Here is a 23,512-nt window from a genome sequence, read left to right as displayed (position 1 = left end):
CCTTCAACTTGCTGGCCATTGATGATGGTATCCAGAAAAAGATGTGTCAGCCAACCTTCATCTTCCCCTGCTGGGCTTGTTATGTCTTCCATCTCGGCATGCAAGTTTCATAACTACATGATGGGTTCTGTGAGGGTTCCATTATCTCCATTGTGGGAAGGCAGATAGGTGCAACAGGATGTCCCTATCTTTGTGAACACACCTCCTTCCATGAGGCGATCCAAGACATATCTGTTTTGGATGGTCATCAGTCTGACAGCTCTTAGTTCTTCTTTAATGGTGTTGGACCCTTTAACTGTCAAATGTATGGCCTACAACAGTGTTCATCTTGTGATCTGGAGCCACTTGGCATTTGAGCTGGCCTGGACCCCTGGGACAACTCACGCAAAAAACATTTCAGTCCGGCTAAACAGCATGTGCTCTGGTGGTATCGCATTGAGTGCTTCTTCCATCTTTGTTGAAATATAGTTTCCTCTCTACTCTTGTCAGCTCCACGGATCCTTTCTTCCTCTGGTGTGCATCTATTTTGGGGAACCCATCTACTTGTATGTCCTTTTCAGGCACCACTAAGGCTGGTGTATTCAGCTGTACTAGGGAGCATAGCCCTCCCTAGTTCGGTGGTATTTGCATGTACGCCTTGGAACCACAGGCCTAGTAGTGGGTCCATTATTACTGCAGTGTCAACCTTCATACCCAGTATCTTCGATGTTCATTTGCATCCTTTATTCACCCCGACCTTCACTGGACTGTGATTCTGGAAGCACAGGGACGCAGTCTCGATCGGTATCATTGTCGTAGGGCCTGCTTCATTCTCAACCCACGTGTGCAGCTTGGCACTTGCTGCCCATCTTTGAGACAGTCATCATTTTCTTTCTGTACCACTTCCACTGTAACCATCAGGAGTGCCTGTGCTTTGCACAGCATCATCCGCTTCATCCATCCTTCTCCTTTGAACCTCAATGGTTGGTGGCTGTCCATTCACCAACCGTTGAGGTCTCTCCCAGCATCCTGGTAGTCCTCCTGTTTCTTTTTACCCTGTTTTCGGGCACTGCAACTCCTTCTGTGTTACTATCATTGCTTCCCCTTTGTTTGGGGCATCCAAAATATACTGTATCGTTGTATCTGACCTCCAATAATTTTCCATCATTGCTTGAGTCTTGATGTAGCTGTCCTCTTAAGGGAACGTTTTGCAACATCCATTGCAATGTGGCCCATCTTGCTTGAAATTGGCACATTGTTTCATAAGGTGCATAAGGCATTGTGCTCTGGCCGCTGGAATCTCTCTGGCTATGAATGTTCTGGAGGAACTCATCAAAACAAAAGAGGTGATGGCTGGAAGTTTTAGAATAAATCTTAACCTCTGGCATTGCTCTGGGCAACCCTTCAGACCATTTTTTTTCGCCTGCCAAGCCATTTCAAAAGGGGAATGACCATATGCAAATCAGGCCTGCTCCCACCCCAAAAGGGACTCATGGCATAGGGGATGAGCGAGCACACATAGCAGCTCTATCTTATGACCTTAGCACGTTGATCATGTGCGGGTAACACATATTATTGGTGGCGTGGGCTGAATTCGCTAAATATGCATTTACATGTTCAAAGTCAGTGTATGCGCTTTGCCTGAGCCTTTTTACTAATTAGACCGTGCTAGTGGATCAGTTCAGGTATAGCTTCGGCTACAATGTGAATAGGAGTTGTGTTAGCATATGCTTCAGTGTGCGTGTAGTACAATGCAGCTCTCTGCAGGGTGGGGGGGGTAAAGAGGAACAGACAGCAGAATGCAAAAAATGTCAGTACAATAACTCTCACTGCAGTGTCCATGTGTTACATACGTGTACGCTCTTGACATTGTACTCGACATAAACGTTTACCAAAACTCATAACCTTTGATATTACCATCGTTGAGACAGTCAGGCTCTTCTGCGATAATCATGTGCTAATGGAGCAATAAAGAGTCTTTTCAAAGATGAATCGAGTTTTAGGATTACTGAGAAAAGCAATAATAGGCATGTTGCTTCTTGTCAAAATCAGATAACTGTGTGTGACGTAAAGGAGGAAAGCATAAACAAGAATATTTTTGGGTACCATTTGCTCTTAGCTATTATGAGTTCATAAAGTGCTTTTCTGTGATTGCACAGTGTAAAATTACTTGTCAAAACTCAGTGCACTCGCGTTCGATGATTACCTAGTTTAAAGAAAAGACAGTGGGCTTCATTACCAGTAAAGCGGTGACCCGCCAGTGCTACTGGTGGGTTGCTGCCGTACCCATAAGACTGGATCTGCCGCTTGATTTCCTGGTGCCACCGGACCATTACAAGTCCCGGCAGAGCGGGAAGTTACAGGGGGGATTCGGTAAATCCCCATTGCCGTGGAGTCCCAGAGAAGGGAAATTTTCTCTGGCTCCAACAGTGCCCGTGCTTCCAAGACAACTCTGCCTACTGCAGCCATTGCGCCCGGCAGGGTCAAACATGCCGGCTGCAGCGGCCCCCTTCATGTGGGCTTGGCACTTCACTATTGCAGTTGCTGATGGGAGTTGTAGTGCACCTATGAGCCTATCCAATAGAGGCACATTCTGCACTGGACAATCACCTCTTATCCGGATGCTTTCTGTGTAGTCAACATGCTTGTGGGCTTCTCAAGAAAAAGGTCATGTTCCGTATACAGGGCCTCATCACGACTTTGGCGGTAACCCTTAAATCCGGCGGTCGCGCTTTTATGCCGGATTTAAGGGTCCGCCAAATCAGGACTTCGGCGGATTTCGCCCCAGCTCTTAGCTGGGGGGAAATCTGCTGAAAATTTGTGCTATTACCGCTGGTGGGAAATCCGCCAGCGGTAAGAGTGCGAATTTTCCCCATTGAGCCCAATGGGGAATGGGGCATTCCCGAATGGGCTCAATGGGGAATGGGGAATTACATTACCGCCGAACTCGTGAGCCGGCGCTATTAGCGCCGGGGAGTTTGGCAGTAGGGCTAATACCGCCAGCGGTAATACCGCCGGCATTACCGCCAAAGTCGTAATCAGGCCCACAGTGTGGTACTGCAGCCCATCGTGACAGTCTCTGATTTCTCTACTGCAAAGGCTGCCGCAGCCAATGCTTGTTCGCAAGGATAATGGCCTCTCATCACCAGATATAAATGCCCACTGTAGTAAGCTATCAGTTTTATCAGACTGCACTTTAGTCTGGGATTCCTAGAACTGGGGCTGTACCTATTGACCCTTTTATTTAGTCCACTGAATGCTTCTGTCATCTCCCCTGTCCACGTTAGTTTGCCATACCCCCTCTAAGCCTCTTTGAGCCCATTTATAAGGGGTCTAGTGTATGTACTGTAGTCAAATACCCAGGCCCTGCAATAATTGCAAAGACTTAAGAATTGCTGCATTTCCCTCACCGTCTTTGGTGGCGGCATTCTGAAAATTGCCTCTGCTCTTTCAGGGGTCACCTTTCTCCCATCTGGAGATATTAACTGTCCAATATATAACACTTCCCCCTGGCAATACAGGAATTTTGCCATGTCCACCTTGTACCCTTTTTATGCCCAAACTGTCAATAGCTGCACTGAGTAACTGTGATGTCTAAATGTACATTCCATAACCGCGCTGTCTAAATGTACATTCCCCAGGTCCATTTTAAGGACCCTATTAAATATAGAAGTGAATTCACAGTACCCTTGTGGAACTCTTGTGTGTTTCCACATTTTATTTCTATGTAGAAACAAAGTCTTTTGGCGAAACATTGCAAAATATTGTCGCTGGGTTGGGAACCAAAGTAAACTCACCTTCGTCAATAATGTTGAAAGGGTGCAAATCCTGAATAAAATGCCACAATCCCCCTGTCACCTTTTTCACTAGATACACAGCGGTGTTACATTGAGATTCTGATGGTACTAAAATTCCCTGCTGCACTGGTGCTGAAATTGGCTCAAAAATACCTTTGTCTGTCTCCCCAGATAGAGGGTATTACTTTGCCCTCGGCAGGATCGCCCCTGGTTTGAACTTGATTTTAACAGCTCCTACCCCATTCAACAGGCCAAAGTCATATGGCCTGTTACTCCGCAATATGCTCAATACTCGCACTAGGTCTTCCTCAAGAAATGGCGCTGGCACCTTTTTCATCAGGGCCATCGTCTGTGGGACTTCCCTGTAATGGATTCTCACCCAGTAAATAATGCTTATAAAGAACATTGGGCCTCATTACACGGATGGCGCTAAGGGATTACCGGCACCGGTAAGGGCACCGGTTCCGGTAATCCCTTAGCGCCATACTACGAGGTCCCTCAGCGGGTCCCGTCCTTAACGTGTGGCCAGACCACACATTACGGAAGGGACCCGCTGAGGGACTTCAGGGCAAATAACGGTACCGCTAATAGCTGTACCGTTATTTGTGCCTTCCCCATTCCCATTTAGCCCTATGGGGGCAAAAATGGGAATGGAGAAGGGCCTTGGTGAATGGGGAATTACCGCCCCGCCAACCTTAGAATGGGGCGGTAATTCCCCCATTCACCAAGGCGAAATCAGTAAAATACTGGCGGCAACCATGGTGCTAATAGCGCCATGGTTACCGCCGTCCGTGTAATGAGGCCCATTGTCTCAATATCTGAATACTCGTCTCGAAACAGTTCTTCGTCTATCAGGTCAGTCAATCTGTGTCCTTCGCCCGCAGCTATTACAGATCTCCAAGCTCTTCCCGTATCATCAGTCCTGTGTATAACTACTCTCTCATCCCTCACTATAACTGTCTCCAATTCTAGTGGATATACTGTATATAGTAACATTCAGTGCTTAAATTCAGTAATAAATGTACCAACCTCAGACAGTTTTAAACAGGTATGTGAATTCTTAAGTGAGGTGTAACAGCATGAATTAGGGGATGAAGGCAGTTCAGTTATGGACTCCTGAGGCTAGAAGATACTCTTCCTCATCACATTACCTCTGGTACCTTGGCAGGCAAAGTTGCTGAGTTTTCTCTGTTTCACCCAACAATTCACTTCGAGGATGGACCCCCCCTTGGAAGAAGGTGTCACTGGGGTGCTGAGTCCAAAAATAAAAATTGAACCAATATCCTTCTGAAGTGCAGCAGTTTTGCTCTTCGCGTTGCTCTCCGTTGGTCAGCGATTTCTCCATCTGTAGGAGTCCTGGAAGATGAAACTTGCGGTGGGCTCCTCAAAGGCTTGGCAGATGAGAGTAAGATCCCTGGGGAACTTCGGTGACTTCTGGCGGTGACAGGAGCATAGATCACTTTTGGAGATGGGTTTCGGATTGTCGCAGTTTTCTGATTTTCGATACTTCGGTGCTGTAGCCGTAGCACGGACCTCTGGACAGGTTCTAGCAACCTGGACTCGACCACTGTAGTAGACCACGGACCCTCGCCAAATCTGGACCCTTAGGATGTCTTTGTTGGATTCTGGTGGCAGGAAACCCACCGCAGGACCTTCCTCAGCACTCAGCAACCCTGGACCTTCTCCAGCAGGAAAAAGTGGTCAGTGATGATGGCAAGGATGTCCTTTGAAGTATTCTTTGGCAGTTTGGAACTTTTGCAGCTTCGAATGTTAAGCAGCACTATGCCAGTGTACCCCCTCTTCTGGGCAGTAGACAGCAACAGGCTTCCAGCAGTCACAAACTGGTCCTCTGAAACTCTGAAACCTGGGTGACACCAATGGACTTCTTCAACTCCTCTTCAGCATTCACAAAGACCCCTTGACTGGACGGCTAGGAATCCTTTGAAGTATTCTTTGCCAGTTTGGAACTTTTGCAGCTCCAGGTGTTAAGTAGCACTATGCCAGGGTACCCCCTCTTCTGGGCAGTAGACAGAAACAGGTTTACAGCGGTCACAAAACGATCCTCCAGACCCTGGATGACACCAATGGACTTCTTCAACTTCTCTTCAGCACTCACAAAGACCCCTTGTCTGGACGGCAGGCAGGGTACTTCAGATGAAGATTATAAGGTTGCACGATGGTCCCTCTGTGGAACAGTCCTTGGAAGAACATGGCAGATTTCGAATTACACTAAGAAATTGCAGCAGCAGACTTTTCTTCCAGCTAGCGTTCAAGGAACAGCTTCTTCGTGCTTCAGCTCCGACTTCAGCTTCTGAACAAATTGGTGAGTGAGAGGTCCCCTGCTATACACATTTGGTCCCCATTCACTGAGGCTGAGCCAGGCTCAATCAACCAATCACGTAAAAGGGCATTCATGCAGGCAGGCAGACAATCAGGCTCACAGGCATTAAGGCCATTCACTCCACCCAAACACCCATAACAAAGAATGTGGATTGGGGTAAGCAGCCAGTCTTTCAGGACTCTATGCTGCATTCACTCCAGTTTCAGTCAGGGGTGTCTTGGGCATTGTGTCACACACACCACACCCAGACACCAATTACACAGAATATGAGTTCACTTCAAACGAACGGTTTGGAAACAGTACCAATCGCAGACTAGGTAAAAGGTTTGCAACACACTGGATCTAGGGGTGTAGCCTGTATCCAGAATAGGAGCATGGTCAGAGTAGTGTAGGTGTGTCTTCGGCACTGTCACAGATACTGGGAAATGAGTTGTGAGGATAGCAGGCGACAGCACCTTTTACCTATTCTGTGATTGGTACTGTTTTTCTTTCGCCTCATAGCATCACTGCCATCATACATTTCCATGCATCCATTTAAAGAGTATCCTTTCCTTTTTGTTATTTCTTGCAGTTCATTTCACTGCTAGCGTTCGTTTGGGTCGCAGCACCTGGATAACCTGTCGATGCAGTAGATCATCCCATTCTCAGCCTTTTATGCCGTATCATATACCTCTAATAGAAGCTTTTTCTTTCGCACTATCACTTCCTATTTTTGGAAGCCGTTCAGATAGTTTTCACTATCTGGGACTCTGGTTTTCAACACAACATTTTGGAAATTCCCCAATCAATTGTTGGCTCTCCATATTTTACCAGCCTGGTGCAATGACTTTTTCTGTTCTTTTTCTTTCGACCTGTCACTTTCTGTCCTGAGATTTACTAATTTTATAAGTTGGCAAATTATTTACTATCATATTTGCAATCCCTTGTGATGGGGCCCAGTGGCCATTTTGCTATTTGGGGTTCGTGACATTTGTTTATGTTTACAGATGACATCACACATGCACGTGACGTCATTGCAGTATTATGCCTTTTGGTGCGAGGTGTATTTTGCGACATCGCTTTTTTCTGCAGTAAGGACAACAGTGCGGCCTCTCGTACTTAGACGGGACTCGTGCTTGGGATTTAGCTAATTTTCCATTTGCGGCTACGGTAATGCGCCATTAGAGGTCAGTCACACCTGCTTCTTGCTTCTTCACAACGTCAGTTGCAGGGCAAGAACGGGCCCTCTTTTTTTAATTTACTGTTAGGGCCCTTACTACCTAATGAAGGCATGGTGGCAAAATGTTTGGGAAGGTTGGGGTTGGGGTGTTGTGTTTGATTCACCCAGGTGTTCGTCCTTATCCCTGTGGGGGTGGGGGAATGTAATACATTTTTTTTTTATATTAATGAGGAGATGGTTTTGAGCACAGTCTAGGTGGCTGCAAAAGCTTTTATGAGAGGACTACCAATCGCACAAGGTTCTAGAAGAGGAAAAAGTCTAATGGAGATAACATTAAAACGTGGAATGGGGCCTTGTAAGACTAGCTGCTTACGGTAAAGGACCTTCATCCAGCTGTTGCCTTAAACATAAAAATAAAGAGGCTGCACTTGAATAATCCTTTGTTAGATGGAATATTTAAAAATCTTAGATTCCCTAAAGAGAGCTTTTATGAGAAATGTGACAAAGAAGTTGTATTGCTAGCCAATAGATCAAATGCTCTGGTGCATGATGAGACAGGGATAGATAGACATGATGCAGCCCGCAAAAATTGCTAATCGTTTTACATGTTTTTACAAGGTCCTGTACCAGAATGAGGAAATGAGATCTAGAGAGATGGTGAATACTTACATATAGGGTCTGGCCCTCCCAAACCTTTCTATGACAAGGTCCAGTCTCTAGATTCACTAATCACCCAAAGAGTGATAGAACAAATGAAGTCGGACAAAGCTTCAGGTGAAGATGATTTTTCTATATTATTTTATATATATTCCCTTCTTGTACTGAGTGAGGTAGGGCGACCTTTTTGTTTGTGATTGTGAGTAGGCACTGCTGGTTGAAATGTGTTATTCAGAGATTTCGTATTTTCAATTCTTTCTGAGGGGTGCAGTCCACTGTTAAGTACCAACGTGCTGGGTACCTATAGTTAAGTGTGAAGAAAAGACCAAGGCTTATGAGCCATCGGTATGGACCACACACCCTTATGCCCTTGAAGGGTCAATCTGTTGTTGTTATTTATCTGTTGCTCTTCAATTGTAGAAATGGTATAGGAAAATAAAATTCTTTCAAATTCTTTGATGTGTGGGTAGACGTTCTTTTTAATCAAGTGAATCACACCAAACCAAACCATCAGTGTGTGATTTTAAAGCAAAGGGCAAGCATTAGGCCTATGCATTTCGGACTACTTGTCCTTCATCGGAGCCACATCTCCTGGCTTTTTTGACATAAACAATCCTTATATGCTGTTAAACCATCAGTCAGATAATCAACATGTTGTCAAGCAATCACAATGTGAATATTGTTACAACAGTTTACAGTGTATATTTGCCATAGTTGAAACGATAACAGGGCGCCCACAACATATAGCACAACAGATAGTGACACATGGACAGGGAAAAACACATAGGGGGCAATTCATAGAATTAAGCGCACAAGTGGCGCACGCGGCTGGCGCACAGTGTGCGCGTGCGATAGTCTGCGCCAGCCGCATGCGCCAAAATCCATTTCGGCGCACAGTGTATTCATGGATTTTAGCCACCAAAAGCAGCCGCGGCACAGAGTGGCGCAGCGACCCTGCAGCAGCGCCAGTAACGCCCCCAAAAACGCCCCTCGCGCAAGGAAAAGCCATCAAAATCCCCAATCCAGTGCAAAGGGCTGCGCTAACCCTGGACCAGTATACAGGGCCGCCACACAGCACATGGCAAGCAGGGAACGTGTATTCCTGGGGTTCGCGGGAAGTTTCACCCGCGATTTCAGCAGGGTATGTGTATTTCTGGGGTGCGTCCAAGTTTAACACGCGATTTCAGCAGGGTACGTGTATTCCTGGGGTGCGGGGAAGTCTAACACGCAATCTCAGCAGGGTACGTGTATTTCTGGGGTGCGCGGGAAGTTCCACACGCGATTGCAGCAGGGTACGTGTATTCCTGGGGTGCGGGCAAGTTTAACACGCGATTTCAGCAGAGTACCTGTATTTCTGGAGTGCGGGGAAGTTTAACACGCGATTTCAGCAGGGTACGTGTATTTCTGGGGTGCGCGGGAAGTTCCATATTCAATTGCAGCAGGGTACGTGTATTTCTGGGGTGCGGGCAAGTTTAACACGCGATTTCAGCAGAGTACGTGTATTTCTGGGGTGCGGGCAAGTTTAACACGCGATTGCAGCAGGGTACGTGTATTTCTGGGGTGCGGGCAAGTTTAACACGCGATTGCAGCAGGGTACGTGTATTCCTGGGGTGCGGGCAAGTTTAACACGCGATTTCAGCAGAGTACCTGTATTTCTGGAGTGCGGGGAAGTTTAACACGCGATTTCAGCAGGGTACGTGTATTTCTGGGGTGCGCGGGAAGTTCCATATTCAATTGCAGCAGGGTACGTGTATTTCTGGGGTGCGGGCAAGTTTAACACGCGATTTCAGCAGAGTACGTGTATTTCTGGGGTGCGGGCAAGTTTAACACGCGATTGCAGCAGGGTACGTGTATTTCTGGGGTGCGGGCAAGTTTAACACGCAATTTCAGCAGGGTACGTGTATTTCTGGGGTGCGGGGAAGTTCCACACGCGATAGGCCCTTTGCGAGTGGGGTACGTGTATTTCGGGGGAGCAGGGGATTCCTACACGTGAATTGGCAGTGTGGGTCCTCCCAGGTGTTCCCTCTACACCCTCCACGGCCCCTGCAGGCAGACCACACCACAGGGGACTACCCTGCACCCCTGGACATGTCCCGCAGGCAGCCCAACAACCATGGGCATGCCCCCCCAGCCAAGCCACATGTCACCTTGCACTAGTGATCACCAACGCATTACCCCCTTGCACCCCCACCCCCCAGCAGTGTGGGGCACCTGCCTGCAGGCCCCCACCCATGTCCCCCAGCACCCCCACCCCCCAGCAGTGCAGGGCACCTGCCAGCATGCCCCCACTCATGTCTCCTTGCACACCCACCCCCCAGCAGTGTGGGGCACCTGCCAACAGGCCCCCACTCATGTCTCCTTGCACTCCCAGCACTGAGGGCCACCTGCCAGCAGGCCCCCACTCATGTCCCCTTGCACCCCCAGCACTGAAGGGCACCTGCCAGCAGGCCCCCACTCATGTCCCCTTGCACCCCCAACCCCCAGCACTGAGGGGCACCTGCCTGCAGGCCCCCACTCATGTCCCCTTACACCCCCACCCCCAGCAGTGGGGGGCACCTGCCAGCAGGCACCCACTCATGTTCCACTCATGTCCCCCTGCACCTCCACCCCCCAGCAGTGCAGGGCACCTGCCAGCAGGCCCCCACTCATGTCCCCTTGCACACCCACCCCCAGCAGTGTGGGGCACCTGCCAACAGGCCCCCACTCATGTCCCCTTGCACCCCCAGCACTGAGGGGCACCTGCCAGCAGGCCCCCACTCATGTCCCCTTGCACCCCCAACACTGAGGAGCACCTACCAGCAGGCCCCCACTCATGTCCCCTTGCACCCCCACCCCCCCAGCACTGAGTGGCACCTGCCAGTATGCCCCCACTCATGTCCCCTTGCACACCCACCCCCAGCAGTGCGGGGCACCTGCCAGCAGGCACCCACTCATGTCCCACTAATGTCCCCTTGCACCCCCACCCCCCAGCAGTGCGGGGCACCTGCTAACAGGCCCCGACACATGTCCCCCAGCCAACACGTCATCACAATCTCGATCCCTGGCCCTTATGGGCAGCCTCCACATGCCAAACACCCACCCAAGTATTTGATCCACCCACATAGAAATGCCAATTACATTACACAACCCCAATGGCAAGTATGTAAATGAAGACATGTCCCTCACACACACACAATGGGTGCAAGTGAATCTCAAAACCCATATCATGACATGCATGAAACCAATGAGATAATACCACACATCGAAGTTGGATGAAAAAAATGTATTAAAAGCAACATGAATGGAATTAAAATCAAACAAACGACAATGGAAATTAAAAAAGAAAATCTGCATGTCTGTAAAATAATGAAAAACAACAAATCATAATCCAAAGGAAAGGTGTCCAAAGTCACAGTTCCAAAAATGAAATCCAAGGGCAAAACAAAAGTGAAAACCATTGCTCCATGGGGAAATCCAAACAAAAAAGTAGAATCCAACAGTTAACTATATACAGATGAACAATCCAGGGTCCATGATCCCAACGAAAAAATTAAACCTATAAAAAACTCCTACCTAATAAAAAAAAACTATATACAAAAATGTGGTCCATTGTCCAAAAGATCCAAAATAAAGAAAAAACCAAAGGAAACCTAATACTAACCAAATAACTATTTACAAGGGCAGCGGCCAAGTCCAACGGCTCACATGTTGATGTCCCGGGCCAGGGCATCATCGAACTCCTGCTCGATGTCCCGGAGGCGGTCCTCTTCCATGGCCCGAGGGTTCGCAGGGACGATGACATCTGGAACTCCAGGTCCCTGCGAATGGCCTCGAGGCACTCGGCCAGCCTCTGGGCCCTATGCATGGAGTTCTCCGCCCTGACCATCGTGAGCCGTGCCTCTTCCGCCCGCTGCCGCTCTGCATCTATCGCATGGCCCAACCACTGCCACACGGAAGACATTTCCCGTCCAGGGTCCTCCTTCCCTCCGGCCGATGCCTGCCCCTCCGATGTTGATGGCCCTGAGCCATCATTGCTCCCACCTACAGCCTGCTCCTGCTGCTGCTGCTGCTGTCCATGTGCCCTGTCCGATGGTGCCTGCACATCCTCCATCTGCTGGTCTCCAGTTGTGGTGTCCACCCCTGCTAGACCGCCAACTCCCGACTGTGGCAGGGATGGGATCTCCACCAAGCTGGCTGTGTTGGTCAGGCCAGTTCCACAGGGGGCCCTGGTGGAATCTGGGCCGGAAGACGATGTGGAGAACGACTGGCGCATAGCCCCCACAGAGGAGGAGAGGTCTGCCAGAGTGCGCGTCACATGTAGGAACCCTCCGACCCGGGCCCCTCCCAGCAGTGCCACGTCACGACGCTGCTCTTCGTGATGGCGTGCGTTCTCCGCCCAGGAAGAACGCACGTCATCACGAATGACACGCGTGCGCAACGCGACACCCACCAGGACGGATCCCATACGGTCGCGGGACCCCTCGTCCGCAGGTAGTGGAGAGGCAGGTGATATGGCACTCTCCCCTACCTGCGGACGGCCTGGGACGGGGCCTCCCTGCTGGTGCATGATGGTGCAGTGACAGGGTCAAGGACAGCGACATGCACAGGCCCCTCCGCGGTGACCTGTGCTGCCGCCTGATCCTGGCGCTGGACTGCACAAGTTGTACCAGTGGTACTACCCCCACCAGGCCTCAATGTGCGGCTCAGTAGCAGGCTCCTCCTCCTCTGTGGAGACCACCAACCTGGATGTCTCCACACCGTCTTCCGCCATTGGAAGCCCCTGTGGGGGGGTCACCCGGCCCTTCCGCCACAGCCTTTGAGGCAGACGCAGCAGCAGCCCCCTCACTCCCGGATGATGGTAATTCCTGGGAGGGTGGCTGGGCCTTGCGTCGCCGCCCAGTGGAGGCATCCCTGCCGCTTGGCTCCACAGCGCCGTCTCCGCCCTCTTCTTCACTTGATGCTGCGTAGAGGGAGACATAGAACACAAGCATCAGGGCACAGTACAAAATACCCTAGACAGGAAGCAATAACACATGAGTGGCACTGTCAAATGTCACTTCTATCCTGTCATTCCACAACACATGGGTGAATGCACACAACACACATGCAGAAACAGTCCGGGCACCTGCAATCAACATCAACATCCATGTAGAAGGCCCCTGTAAACCAAGATGTTGCCTACTAAGATGTTGCCTTCAAAGTCACATGCATCCATGGCGTTTCAAAGTCACACACACACTTCTCAGGCACACACACACACACACATGTGCACCATACATGTACATGACATCAGCACCCATTCCTCACTCCCCTCCATGTCCAGGAACAGAGACAGCCATGCATTCATGTGTGCATTCCACATAGAGCCCCCCATGTTGCTTTAAAACACATGCACCAACCATGTGGCTCACACATAACTGGTCTCACATGCATGACCATGATGTCCCTGCACACACACATCCATACATGGCCTATGTCACACATACAGGCAAGCATCAGACTACCAGCACACTGCAACATGCCCTGTCTCACACAGCAATGCTTGGCCACTCACCGCTCTACTCCAGACTGGTCTGCCTCCCAAGGAACCGGGTCATGGAGCCCTGGGCCTATGCGTTCCAGGACCCTCATCTGGATGGCACTCAGGCGTGCCCGGCCCCCCTCCGCGAGGCGCCGGGCCTTGTGGAGGGTCCTGGACCTGAAGTCCTCCCAGCGCTTCTTGACGTGCTTGATGTCGCGGGTTGCCACCCCCTCCGCGTTGATGGCAACCACTACGTCGTCCCAGATCCTCTCCCATCCTTCCTTGTTGGCGCGTGATGTTCCGAAGAGGGCATCATAATGCCCCAGGACATGCTCCACCAGGACACCAACTTCGGTGGCAGTGAAGCTGGTGGCCCTCTGCCTCTCTGGCTGGGGGTTGCCAGTGGTGCCAGATGGTGTAGTGCCCGACATGTCTACCCCAGAGGCAGGAGTGGGTGGGCAACTGGGTCCTGGGGCTGGGCTGTGGAGCGATGGAATCCCAGTCGGGAGTCTTCTGTTCCAGCAGGGGTGGACACAGCAACTGGACCCCTGCAGATGGCTGACGTGCAGGCATCAAATCGCAGGGCACGTGGGCCGCTGGCAGACAGGCAGCAGCAGATGGCTGGTGGGAGCGTGCTCGGGGCTCTGGGGGTCAGGAACATGGCCTTCTGGGCAGGAGCGTGGTCTTCCGTGTGTGTACGCGTGGCCAGCTTGATACAGAGTGATTTGGCACGTGAAAATCTTGCACGTCAGCGTGTAATTCGAGGAAAGGCCCTTAGCGCGTAAGGGCGTTAGCACACGTACGCAATATCATTGGACCAAAGGCCCTTAGCGCATAAGCGCGTTTGTGACGTATTGTGCACAGGCGTTGCCCTTTCACGTGTAAAACTTGCCGCCCACCCCTGAAATTCACGTACTCCCTCGACCAGGGCCCTTTCGCGTGTGAAACTTCACGCGAACCCCGTAATACACGTACCTTGCTGAAATCGTGGGTGAAACTTCATACGAACCCCAGGAATACACGTACCCTGCTGAAATTGCAGGTGAAACTTCACTCGAACCCCGTAATACACATACCCTGCTGAAAACGCAGATGAAACTTCACGCGAACCCCGTAATACACGTACCCTGTTGAAAACGCGGGTGAAACTGCACGCGAACCCCAGGAATACACGTACCCTGCTGAAATCGCGTGTGAAACTTCACTGGAACCCCGTAATACACGTAACCTGCTGAAAACGCGGGTGAAACTGCACGCGAACCCTAGGAATACACGTACCCTGCTGAAAACGTGGGTGAAACTGCACGCGAACCCCAGGAATACACGTACCCTGCTGAAAACGCGAGTGAAACTGCACGCGAACCCCAGGGATACACGTACTCCGCTCAACAGGGCCCTTTCACATGTAAAACTTCACGCTGTACCCCAGAACTACACGTACCCCGCTCGCTAGCACAGGGCCAACATCCCTGGGGTTCGCGTGAAGTTTCACCCGCGATAGTCCCTGTGCGAGTGGGGTACGTGTATTTAAGGGGTTCGCGGAAAGTTTCACACACGATTTAGCTGTCAGAGCGGGGTACGTGAATTTCGGGGGTGCGCAGGGAATCCTACACGTGAATTGGCAGTGAGGGTCCTCCCAGGTGTTCCCTCTATACCCTCCACGGCCCCTGCAGGCAGACCACACCACAGGGGACTACCCCGCACCCCTGGTCATGTCCCGCAGGCAGCCCATCCACCATGGCCATGCACCACAGACAAGCCACCTGTCCGCTTGCACCACTGATCACCAACTCATTTCCCCCTGCACCTCCACCCCCCAGCAGTGCAGGGCACCTGCCAGCAGGCCCCCACTCATGTCCCCTTGCACCCCCACCCCCCAAGCAGTGCAGGGCACCTGCCAGCAGGCCCCCACTCATGTCACCCTGCACCCCCTCCCCCCAGCAGTGCAGGGCACCTGCCAGCAGGCCCCCACTCATGTCCCCTTGCACCCCCACCCCCCAAGGAGTGCAGGGCACCTGCCAGCAGGCCCCGACACATGTACCCCAGCCAACACGTCATCACAATCTAGATCCCTGGCCCTTAAGGGCAGCCTCCACGTGCCAAACACCCACCCAAGTATTGCATCCACCCACATTGAAATGCCAATTACATGATACAACCCCAATGCCAAGTATCTAAATGAACACATGTCCGTCACACACACACAATGGGTGCAAGTGAATGTCAAAACCCATATCATGACATGTATGAAACCAATGAGATAATACCACACATCGAAGTTGGAAGAAATAAATGTATTAAAAGCAACATGAATGGAATTAAAATCAAACGACAATGGAAATTAAAAAAGAAATGCTGCATGTCTGTAAAATAATGAAAAACAACAAATCATAATCCAAAGGAAAGGTGTCCGAAGTCACAGTTCCAAAAATAAAATCCAAGGGCAAAACAAAAGTGAAAACGATTGCTCCATGGGGAAATCCAAACAAAAAAGTAGAATCCAACAGTTAACTATATACAGATGAACAATCCAGGGTCCATGATCCCAACTGAAGAAATGAAACCTATCAAAAACCCCTACCTAATAAAAAAAAATATATACAAAAATGTGGTCCATTGTCCAAAAGGTCCAAAATAAAGAAAAAACCAAAGGAAACCTAATACTATCCAACTATTTACAAGGGCAGCAGGCAAGTCCAACGGCTCACATGTTGATGTCCCGGGCCAGGGCATCATCAAACTCCTGCTCGATGTCCCGAAGGCGGTCCTCTTCCATGGCCCCGAGGGTTCGCAGGGACGATGACATCTGGAACTCCAGGTCCCTGCGAATGGCCTCGAGGCACTCGGCCCGCCTCAGGGCCCTATGCATGAAATTCTCCGCCCTGACCATCGTGAGCCGTGCCTCTTCCGCCCGCTGCCGCTCCGCATCTATCGCATGGCCCAACTGCTGCCACACAGAAGACACTTCCCGTCCAGGGTCCTCCTGCCCTCCGGCCGATGCCTGCCCCTCCGATGATGAAGGCCCCGAGCCATCATGGCTCCCACCTTGTTGCTGCTGCTGCTGCTGCTGTGCCGCTGCCTGTGCCCTGGCTCCTGCTGCCTGCACATCCTCCTCCAGCTGGGGTGCAGTTGTGGAGGTGGCCACCCCTGCTGGACGTCCGACTCCCGACTGTGGCAGGGATCTGTTGTCCACCAGCCTGGCCGCAGGGTCAGAGGCAGCTCCACAGGGCACCCAGGTGATACATGGGTGGGAAGATGGCATGGAGGACGACTGGGGCATACAGGGTTCAGTTGAGGAGGGGGTCGAAACAAGGTCCAGGAAACGGAGGAATCCGGCCCATGTGAGCTGTCCCAGTGGGTCACCCCGGTCAACGAGCCATGCGAGAAGACGTGCAGTCTCCTCATGAAAAGACTGCAGGTCACCTAGGATGGCACGTTGACGCAACGCCACCCCACCCAGGACAGGCTCAACCCGGTGCCAGATAGCCACATCCGCAGGGAGAGGAAGGCCAATTCGTGTAAGCCAATCCCCTCCCTGAGAACGGGTCTGGACGTAGGCATCCCTGCTGGTGCAAGATGATGCAGTGACAGGATCAGGGACAGGATTGCACACAGGTACCTCCGCGGCGGCCTGTGCTGCCTCCTGTCCCTGGTCCTGCACTGCACCACTAGCACCAGTGGAATCCCCACCTCCAGTCCCCGTCTCTGTCCCTTGCACGGCCTCCTCCTCCACCAAACCCCCCACCAACCTGGATGACTACATGCCATCTTCCTCCATTGGGCCCTGTGGGGTCTCAGCTGCCCCTTCTGCTGCCGAGGAGTCCAACTCCGACCTCAGCCTAACCTCCCCTCGGCAGCTGCAGCCTGGGATGCGGCACCGGACTCCTCACTCCCCGACGAGATGACAACCTGGGAGGGGAGCCGGGCCTTGCGTCTCCGGCTGGCGGTGCGATCCCTGCCGCTGTGCTCCACAGCACCTTCTCCGCCCTCTTCATCAGTTGACGCTGCAGACAGGGAGAAATAAAACACAGGTATCAGGGCACTGTACAATGGACTCATACACACATGACAGTTGTACATGAGTGGCATTGTCAAACTTCAGACATGGCATCACAATCCCAATCACACATGTCATTTTGACTCACACACAAGCTATTCCACAGCCATATTGCAACAGCCAGCACCATCCATACACATACAACAGCATGAGCAGCCAAAGGTGAGCCATACATCACATGAAACACAGGGGGTGCACTACACATGCACACACGCCACCACACTTACATGCATGTGTACACCTCCGCCAACTGTCGCAGTGTTGAGTTGAGATCGGCATCCATGTCACATCTGCCAATCAGTCTTCCACATATCAGTGTCACATGCATCCATGTTGCATCACTGTTGCACCCTTGTCAAATAGACACACATACACCTGTACACGGTGCAAATACATGCAGCTGGAACCAACATCCATGTGTGACACCACAACCATGCCAACTGACATACACAGTAATCCAAACATGTGTGCTCACACATCTGCATTTGGCTTGCATGCTTACCCACACATACACCATCCATGTGTATCACACATGAAAGGACTTGCATGTGTCTACCTCACAGCCCTGTACATACACATCCATACATGGCCCTAGAAAACCACATGTACAACCTGCACACTACTGGCACACCACCACACGCACAGCTTCCAATCAGTATGCATGTACACTTATCGCTCGACTCCAGACGGGTCTGCCTCTCAAGGACCTGGACGTGGAGCGCTGGGCATATGCGTTCCAGGACCCTCATCTGATGTTCCGACAGGTGGCCCTGGCGCCCCTTAGCATCCGCTGCCTTCAAGAGGCGCCGGGCCTTGTTGTGGGTCCTGGACCTGATGTCCTCCCAGCGCTTCTTGACATGTTGGAAGTTGCGCACTGCCACCCCCTCCGCGTTGATGGCAGTCACGATGTCCGTCCAGCTCCGAGTCCGTCCTTCCTTGTCGGCACGCAAACTTCTGAAGAGGGCATCATACTGCCCCAGGACTTGCTCCACCAGGACATCAACTTCGGTGGCAGTGAAGCTGGTGGCCCTCTGCCTCTCTGGCTGGGGGTTGCCAGTGGTGCCAGATGGTGTCGTGCCCGACATGGCAACCCCAGAGGCAGGAGTGGGTGGGCAACTGGGTCCTGTGGAGCGATGGTATCCCAGTCGGGGGTCTTCTGTTCCAGCAGGGGTGGTCACAGCAACTGCACCCCTGGCTGATGTGCAGGCAGCAAATAGCAGGGCACGTGGGCAGCAAGCAGTCAAGCAGCAGCAGATGGCAGGTGGGAGCGTGCTCGGGGCTCTGGGGAGCAGTGATTCGGCCTTTTGGGCAGGAGCGTTGTCTTCCGTGTGTGAACGCGTGGCCAGCTTGATACGGAGTGATTTGGCACTTGAAAAATGTGCACGTCAGCGTGTGATTCGAGGAAAGGCCCCTAGCGCGTAAGCGCGTCAGCACTCGTACGCGCTTTCATTGGACCAAAGGCCCTTCAAGCGTAAGCGCCTCTGTGACGTGACGCGCGCGGGCTTGTGCGGGTGTTTCCCTCGTGACGTTAGCATAGTGGTTCAGCGCGCATGAAATAACTGCACGTCCGCGTGTGAATGCGTGTAATCCGAAGAAAGGGCCCATGCGCGTAAGTGACGTGACGCGCGCAGGCATTTCCCTCAGCATGGGTTAAAGGTGAGCGGGGGCAGCAGTTCGCTGTACATGCCTTTCGTGGAGACCTACGTGTGTTGCTGCTTCCTGTTGTTTCGCGCGCCATCATAACTTCACAGCTATCAAGGATGTATCTCTTCTTTTGGCGGGGGTATTGGCTACGCGTGTTTTTCTGCATCGCGCTAGTCAGACGGTGAGTCGCACACGCTATTTTTCCCACTGCGGGTGCCCCTGTGTATCGCACCCATTTTCCAGGTCATAGTAGCCTGCGTGTCCCACGCGTATGCGTTATTTGTGTTACTGGGTGCCACCGCGTACTGCGGGAGGTAGATTCCACGCACGCAGGATGCAGGGTTGCGTGCACGGTTTTACTGCAGTTTTGGGGTGCCTGAGCGTTGCGTGACCCGTCACTACATCACAGCGGTCACATACAGCCTTGCAGGTGCAGGGGGGCTGTTAACATCTTGCTTCCCACCCCCTTCACCACAATTGCCCAGGTCAATTGTGCTGTACACCTCCCATTGGCACTACTCCATCTGTGCCAGCACTACTACATCTGTGCCATGGTTCGGAGGCCAGCAAAGGTGAGGGGCGCCTCAGCTGGGCGTACTCCTCGTGGCGGGCGTGGTCGGGGACGTGGCCGTGGTGACCAGGGAGTAGGGGGACTCCAGGGTGGCCAGGGCGGCCACAGAGGGGGAAGAGGCAGGGGTGCGCCACTTGAGCACAATGTTGTGCCATGTGTCGGTGCAGTCATGCCACGCCACCACCCCCTGTGGTTCCGGGAGATGCAGCTTCTGCATCTGGCACTGGCGCCCGTGTGACCCGGCAGTCCGTTCCATCGACTACCACGGGCCCAAGGGTAGTGGTAGCTGCAGGTGCAGCTGTGGACACCGCCACCCAGGCTCAGGGTCTGCCAGCACAGGCTGCGTTGGCACTTGAGGAGCCCTTGGAAGATTTACAACAGGCCAGGAGGGAAACCGTAGGGGCATGCAGGGCTGCTCTGACCAAGACACGTGTCCCTGGGGCAGTTATGTCATCTGCTGCCCCGAACAGCCGGGTGTTGGCAAGTGCAGGGGCAGATGCACCCAACAACACCCAAGTTGTGAGTCTGCCAACCAGGACCGTTGCGGTCAATGACCCTGTCACAGCGGATGTTGCTGCGCAGGGTCCATTAGAGGGCACCCAGCTGCCACTGACACAAGTCAGGCCTTTGGTCGTCCCTCCACCTGCCACTCCCTTGGCTCAATCCACCGAACCCACTGGCCATACTGGTCAGGGCGGCATTAGCCAGCCAGGGTCTGCGCCACAGTCCAAGAGGAGGAAGGTTGCACCTGCAGCACAGGTTGGGACCCCACACACAGCCACGACCTCCTGCACGTCGAGGAAGAAGCCTTTCTGCAAGCAGGAACTGGACTTCCTCGTGGACTACTTGCGGGGCCACAGCCGTGACATGGTAGTGGGTGTCAATAGTCAGACTACGGCTGCCCACCGTGACACCCACTGGAAGCAAGTTGCGGAACATGTCAGTTCATTCGGCCATGAGGTGCGCACGGCGCAAGAGTGCAAAAAGCATTGGAATGACCTCAAACGCAGCGCTAAGGCTAAGCGTGCCTCAAATTACAACTTGACTCTGGTGACTGGCGGTGGGCCTGCACCAGAGGAGGAAGAGCTCACTCCGCATAAGTCACTCGTTGCAGAGTTCATACCACCTGAATCGGTCGAAGGAGTGGGAGAGATCCTGGACTTTGATGCCCAGTCCAGTGAGTGTTGATGCGTGTTTGTTGAGGACGTGTGCGTTTTACTTGTGGGATGTGTTGTGCATGATTGCCACTACATGTGACGTGTACATGGTTCTGATGTGCAAGTAATGCAATGCTTCCGTGATGCATGTCTGCTCTGCTGGATGGTGGACATGTGGAGCAGACGGGGACTGTCCGCATCACCACTATTGCACCCTACTCACATGCTGGTTACCAGTATACCCCTCCAGTCCATGTTCCAGCTAACTGGCCCTTCTGCATGTGGCGTGGGGTGACCTTCCTCTCAGCCCAGGCACAATGTCATACCATGACTGACGTGCATGTGTCCTCTGCCTGCATGCTGGTACTCCTTGTAGGCATGCTCCCTTGCCCCTCCTCCGCCACTCTGCACCCCAGTTCCACCTTTGCACTGGTCTGCTTTAATCTTGCCATTGGGTACTTTCCTGTTCATGCGTCCTGTGTACATGCTTACTTCCAGCGTACAATCTGCCAGACATATGCTGTGTGGTACAGCCTTAGTACTTGATGCAGGGTATCTCACTTGCACTGTGCATAGATCAGATGCCCCGCAGGGACATGAGTGCCCATTCATGCTCCATGTGCATTGCACGCATGCCCCTATGTGTCCTTGACTGGATGATCACTGTAATACAAGTCCTGGGTGACATACATTGCATGACATCTCATCAGCCTTCCCATGTCAACTGTGGCTCAGTACTGCGTTGCACACATGTTTAGGGTCTGACAATCTGTGTGGGTCACAGGCCTCAGCCTGTTTAATGGCCAATGACTCTGTCCGACTGTTATAGTGTCTTCTTCACACGTGGGCGGCCTCCAGAGTTTTCATCATGTGTCCTGCTTACTGTCTCATCATCATTTGCAGTGTTGTCACTTGAATCACATTAAGCTGTTGATGCCAGTCAACACTGCCTGTCAACACACAGGTCTATGGTCAGCCTTTTGATACCATGCTAGGCATCCCTGCTTTTGTACTTGGGTAGAGGGGTGCTTTGCTTGTAGATATGCTACCCATTGAATGCACATTGCACGTGATGCCTGAATTTGACCTTGCACTGCCTTCACATTTCCTGACACACAGCATGGAGTCCTTGTACATGTAGGTAGTGAGTGACATACACATTTGCTGCATTGCATAGACCCACTTCTATGCAAACTGCCACCTTTCAACAAGTCTGATCACAGAAGCAATTCAAAGTTGACCCAGCATGCATGCCAGGTTTTATTTTGTGTGTCACATGTCTGCCTGATGTGTTTGTTGTCGGTGTGTGTGTGTGTTGTGTGCTTCTGACATGTGTAGTGACCTTTTTTCTCTCTATTTTTCAGGTGATGACGCAATGGAGACGGAGGATGGTGTTGTCATGCCAGACACAGGGTTGTTATCACTACATCAACCCGGCACAAGTGGGGGTCGTGGGGTGGTAGGCCACGAAAACCCCCAAGTGCTACAGTCCATCTTGTCTCTGGCTGCCTATGAGTCCAGCCCTGATGACGACACTGACGTCCATGTAGAGTTGGATGAGCATCAAGTCCATGTGTCAGGGGTGAGTGATTCTGATGTGGACACTCCTCTGTCCGCGACACCTGCACTGAGGGGTCAGACAGTCTTGGTAGCTCCGTCCGTGGTGGATCGTGACGCAGGGTCACCCTCCACACCAGTCACTGATGTGCCTGGGACATCACGTCGACGGGGGCATGTAGTCGTGCACCCGCGGGCGGTGCCAACACAGCGAGGACACCCGGTCCTTGGGTCCCGCAGGGGTCAAGGCAGCAACGCGGTTGCCGCGCGCAACTGCAGTATACTGAGTGGGAGCAAGACATGACTGCCAATTCAGAACGGCAGGGGGCAGCAATGGAGAACATCGCTGAGAGCATGGAGCGTGTCGCCCGATCTGTGCTCCCCCTGCTAGGCAGGTGCTTCTCCAGCAGCAGGCGGCACGGTCCACGGCCCGCTCGCTCAGGCTGGGCATGCCGGCCTCAGACAGGGTACGCCAGGCTGAAATGTCGTCTCTGCGTCAAGCAATTGCTGATCACGTAGAGGCGCACATGGATGCCCTGAAGGAGGAGCATGCTTCCTTCAAATCCACTCTGGGTGTCCTTCTGATGTCCCAGAGGCAGCGGGCAGAGGAGAGGTTTGCACAGCTTGAGCGTACCATCTCGGCTGAGCTACAGGCTTGCCGGGAGGTGCAGCGGTTGTCCAGCCAGGCCTTGCAGAAGGAACTCCGTGTTGCACGTGCTACCTTGCAAGAGGAAGCACGTGTATCACGTGAGGTTCTGCATGCAGACCTACGTCACATCGCCACACAGAACCAGGCTCACCCGTCCGGCAGACTTGCTGCCGTCGAGGGGCAAGCTGCGGCTAGGCGTGACCAGGCTACTGTGCCACGTCCTCCTTCCCAGGATGAGCCAGACTCGGACGACCATCTATCTCCCACTTAGGTCGGGCTGTGCAGGCGTTGAGCCCATGGAGGTTTTTTTTTTGGCTCAGCATCATCGCATGTGGGTGTTGAGCAGCACCCTGTACCTCCCCCCTTCTGGGTGCCTCCCCTCCCCCATGGGTCGTATGTGGCCATTTTTGATTTTTCTTTTAGTTTAGTTAGTTAAGTTTCTGT

General features: G+C 52.4%; 1 protein-coding gene across 3 annotated transcripts in view; it reads left to right on the top strand.

Annotated features, from left to right (window-relative positions):
* GCM1 (glial cells missing transcription factor 1) overlaps positions 1-23,512 on the top strand; it is a 540,509-nt gene that overhangs the window by 492,773 nt on the left and 24,224 nt on the right. The window lies entirely within an intron of this gene.

This window comes from Ambystoma mexicanum, chromosome 4p (assembly GCF_040938575.1).
Source record: "Ambystoma mexicanum isolate Mex_15411 chromosome 4p, UKY_AmexF1_1, whole genome shotgun sequence".
Classification (NCBI taxonomy): domain Eukaryota; kingdom Metazoa; phylum Chordata; class Amphibia; order Caudata; family Ambystomatidae; genus Ambystoma; species Ambystoma mexicanum.
This window is presented reverse-complemented; position numbering and strand designations above follow the sequence as displayed.